Genomic DNA, 5,000 nt, shown 5'->3' on the forward strand with positions numbered 1-5,000 from the left:
TGATACATCAACCATGGAGGAAAAATGAGTCCCATCCATCTTCTTTTCCCAAGGCACCAGTTTCTGTGCCCCTCTAGCACTGTCTGCCAGCCAGCTACCCAGCTGTTCTGGTATTTGCATACATTTCCATTTAGCATCTTGTTGCCAAGAAGGGAGAGATGCAGCATCCTTCCCTATCAGAAGTCTTAGCAATGTTGCCCTCAAATCTGGGTGCCTCAAATCAAGTCCAGAGTCCGTCCATCTTCTTTTTATAAGTCTCTACTGTCAGACTTGGGCTGCTATCTCATATTGGGTAGAACTCTATGTGAATGAGGAAGATCTTTGAGCCTTAATTTTCCCATCTACAAAATGGGAATAATAATCACATTGGAATGGGACAGAATGACATATTAGAGGGAGGACTGTAAATTTTAAAAATTAATATTAAATACCCTAAGTATTATATTTAATAATATTTATTAATATTTAACTTGAAGCAAAAGGAAACTAAAAGGCTAGAGAAACAGGGAGAGCTCAGCAGTCTCGTATGTGAAAAAGAGAGCAAAGGAGGCGTTACCCAAAACATATATACAATAACCTAAAAGACTCACATAAACAGAAAAGGAAAAGGAATTTTGGGACAAGGGAAGAATTCTGGGATACAAAATTTCCACTCATACAGGACTAAACTGAGAGATCAGGAACCAGTTTTGAATCTCAACTCTGAAAAGTACTGGCTGTAAGACCATGGACAAGTTGCTTCAGATGCACACACCTTGGTTTTCTCATCAGCAAAATCATCAACTGGAAGCTCAAAGGGTCTTTAGGCCACATTGTCAGAAGCCCTTATTTGAGTGATGAGAAACCTGAGGCCAAAAGATGTTGACCGACTTTCTCAGGGGACCCAAGTAGTAAGCATCAGAGATGAGCTGGGGACCCGAGTCCTCTGACTCCAGAGTCAGCATCCTTTCCCTTGAAATAACTCCTCCACTGCACAATTCGATGGTGGAGCTCAAACAAGAAATGTAGCTAAAGTGTTCAGCAACGTTTAAAGGATTTTGTACACATTTGTCTTTGATGTTATCATTTTCCAGCTATCTTCAGGGCTAGGCTGGGGATGAGCTGAGGTAACTGGGAGGAAATTTTGTAAATATGAAAAGCAGGAGAGGCTGGAGACAGCCGGACTGAAGATATTATGTCCAAAAGGCTTTAGCCTTCTCAGAGATACCTGAGGAAAAGCAAAAGATTTAGACCTTCTAATCTGTCAGTAAAGTCAGGCACTCAATGAACCTCTCTGAAGGACCTAGTGTGTGCCAGGCACTGTGTTTTGTTCAGGAGATACAAAAAGAACCCCAAACAAAACAAAAACAGGTTCTGCCTTCAAGGAGATCCTGGTCTAATGAGGGAGACAACATGCAAACAAGTGGGTACAAACAAGATCTAGAGAAGTTAAAGAGTCAGTAGGGGGGAAAGCACCAGAATGAAAAAACTTGGGAGAGATTCCTGGAAGAGGTCAGATTCTACTTTGGAACTGAAATGAAAGAGGGAAGGCATTAGGTGAAGATGAGGGAGGAAGAGTGTTACAGTAACAGCTAGTGAAAATATCTTGAAATGGGAGGGGGAGAGAGAGAGAGAGACAGAGAGAGACAGCGAGAGACAGAGAGACAGAGAGAGAGAGAAGGAGAGAGAGACAGAGACAGAGACAGAGATAGAGATAGAGATAGACAGAGAGAGACAGACAGAGAAAGAGAGAGTCAGAGACAGAGACAGAGACAGAGAGAGGGGGGAAGAGAGAGAAAGACAAACAGATAGACAGAAAGATAGGGAGAGAGAGAGAGACAGAGACAGAGACAGAGAGAGGAAAAGAAGAAGAAGAAGAAGAAGAAGAAGAAGAAGAAGAAGAAGAAGAAGAAGAAGAAGAAGAAGAAGAAGAAGAAGAAGAAGAAGAAGAAGAAGAAGAAAAGAAGAGAGAGTTTGTGTATATCTGTGTGTGTGTGTGTGTGTGTGTGTGTGTGTGTGTGTGTGTGTTGGAGAAGAAGCAATTTACAGGATTTAAGAAGGCTGGGAAGGTAAGAGAGAGAGGTACGTTTTGAAGGACTTTGCGTGCCAAAGAGAAGAATTTATAGGTGACAATGGGTGTGTGTGTGTGAGAGAGAGTGATAGGAAGCCTCTAGAGTTTATCTAGTAATGAGGTATCATGGTTAGACTGCAATTCAGGATAATTTCTTGGACTAATGAGTAGAAGTTAGAGGGTAGGAGCTGGAAAAGACTTGAGGAGATCAACCAGACCCTAATAAGGAAATATATCATGGAAAACCTTTCTGCTTTACTTCAGAATAATCACAAGAGCTGGAAAGGACCTCAGAGAGCATTTAGACCAGTGTACTCCTTTTACAAATGAGAAGAAAGAAGTTGCCCAACCATGATAGTGATAGCGAGAGAGAGCAGTATTTGAACCCAGGTCTTTTTGGCTCCAGAACCAGATACAAATCCCACTTTTGTCACTAACTCCATCTATGAACTTGGACAAACCTCTAAACCTACCCACCTTCAGGCTCAGACTTCTCAGCTACAAAATGTACTAGAACAGGTCTAGCTTTTGACTCCCTTCTTACATCAAATCAGGAACTCTTTACTTGGAAGCCATGAAATTGATTTTAACATATGTTGATAGGTAAATGTCAACAGAACTTGTTGCCTTTGTACTCATTTGTATTTTGTCATGTGCATTTTAAACCATCATTCTGAGAAGGAATCTCCAGATCTCTTCCCTAGACTGCAAAGGATCCAGCACACAAAAACGTGAGGACACAGATCCTAAAGTCAATCGGTGATCTTGTGATTCTGAGCTTCTTGAGGCTCACTTTGGTTGTCTTCCCTGGGCTTGGCATGGCACATGATACCTAGTAGAGACTCATTAAATGCTTATGGATGAAATCATTGGTCTAATGAGGAACTGAGCTGATGCTCCAGTGAAGGTCATCCTTCAGGCTCTGATGTTGTTGCTTTCACTGCAAGTGTATTTCTCCCTCCTCAAAATGTTTATGACATGTCCTCTAACATGGCAAGTTGCAGACCTAGATTGTGGTGGTGATTGTGTGTGTGTGTGTGTGTGTGTGTGTGTGTGTGTGTGTGTGTGTGTAAGAGAGTAAGAGAGAGACAGAGACAGAGGGACAGAAAGAAGGGAGGCAAATGGGGCAAAAGTGGAACCTTCATTTATTTCCAAAACTAGACTTTTAAAATGGCTCATATTTTATTTGCTTTATGATGCAGGACACTAAAAAAAAAAAAAAAGAAAACAATCTCACCTGGGCATGTTCTATTCTTCTTCCTTCTTTACTCAGTAGGAAGTGATAATGAGAGAGGCTTGTGAAGAAGAATTTATTAAACTGGTGAAAGGAGATTCAGAACTCAACTGAACCTGAATAGTAGACCCTCTCCAAGAAGAATTTAAAAAAATATTATTTTCTCCTTTTCCCACCCTCCCACTGAGCAAATAATAAAAAAGCTATGTTTGTTATAATTATGCAAAATCAGTTGAAGAAAAAGGAGGAAGAGAAGGGGAAGGTGAAAGGGAGGAAGGAAAGAAGGAGGGAAGGAAGGAAGGAGGGAAAGAAAAAAGGAAGGAGGGAAGGAAGAAAAGGAGGGAAGGAAGAGAGGAAAGAAGGAAGGAAAATCTGCATTCTGCAACAATTGTTTCTCTATCTGGAAGTGGATTGCTTGGAGCCAATCAGAAGTTCATTCAGGGAAACTTGCAAGAACTTCAGATTGGCGCCAGGGTAATTTGATGGGATGGGAGATGCTACACTGTAAGGCCTGGAGAAGGTTGTCTGTCACTGATGTTTATATCATCATCTGCAATAACCCTTCATGAGCACAAAAGACTAAACAGGCCTGATTAGAAGACACTCCAAGAAACTCATGAGAGCATCTGTAGCTACTATTTCCATCATTGCAGGAAAGGGAGGTTCTGACTGGAGGGACAACTGCTTTCCGCATGCCAAAGGTATTTTTCAGCACTCACCTCCAGGAGTCAGTAAGCTCAATGTGTCCATTGGCTCTGTGGTACAATGCGCAAGGGGCAAGGCTAGCACTGCTTCTGGAGTGGGGTGGGGAGGGGTGTAGTGGGTAGGGCCAAACTGCAGTTTACAGATTGTATAATTTTAAAGAAGAGGATAATGAGCAGAATGGTGATTGCAGGCTTTAGTGTCCTACAGAAGACCCCAGCTTAATCAAGTAATTAGAAGTATGGTAGATTCATGAAATTGAGCATAACCATCCTTCTGTAGTATATTATTTCATTGGAAATTGGTCCATGTTATGTTATGTTATTTTATGGCTGGTAAAGCTTCCTACCCTCTCTTTGCCAGCTGCTTTGGTCCTTCTTTAAAGAGCAAGTCAATATGACCTCCTCCAGGAAGCCATCCCTGATTCTCCAGGTATTACAATTCCTCAAATCTCAGAGGGTATTTGGCTTTCCAACTCAAATCTTTGTAGTTTGGAATTTAGAGTTTCAGGGATGTTAGGAGAAGGGTTTCCAAACTTGTGATCCTATCTCATTAGCGAACTCCCAGTGAGGAAAAATCTTTTAGCAAAGGAAATGTAGATTAGAGTGTGTACTTCTAGTTAGAGTCTTGGAGAGTTGCCTAAGACAGTGAGAACTTAAGTGACTTTGTTCAGGTCATGCATCAGAGGCAGAACTTGAACCTGAGTCTTGCCAACTTTGAGATTATTCTTCTATTCAGTATGGCTGGGGAGGTTCAGGGAGGTGAGCTGATCTGTAGGGCTGCTACATATTGTTTATTATATTTCCTATCTGTGTGCCATATTCCATTCACCACCCCACCTCTATCTTAAGTTGTTGGAATCATCAAATAAACATTTATTAAGTACCTACTATGTGGCAGGCATTGTGCTAAGTGCCAGAGATACAGAAAAAGTTAAAAGACAGTTTTTGCCCTGAACAAGCTTATCATGTAACATTTGAAGACTGGAGTATAGGTCTTGGGGCTTCACATGTT

General features: G+C 41.4%; 1 protein-coding gene across 1 annotated transcript in view; it reads left to right on the top strand.

The window, feature by feature from the left end:
* CACNA2D3 (calcium voltage-gated channel auxiliary subunit alpha2delta 3) overlaps positions 1–5,000 on the top strand; it is a 1,058,263-nt gene that overhangs the window by 885,967 nt on the left and 167,296 nt on the right.

This window comes from Monodelphis domestica, chromosome 7 (genome assembly GCF_027887165.1).
Source record: "Monodelphis domestica isolate mMonDom1 chromosome 7, mMonDom1.pri, whole genome shotgun sequence".
In the NCBI taxonomy this organism is placed as follows: domain Eukaryota; kingdom Metazoa; phylum Chordata; class Mammalia; order Didelphimorphia; family Didelphidae; genus Monodelphis; species Monodelphis domestica.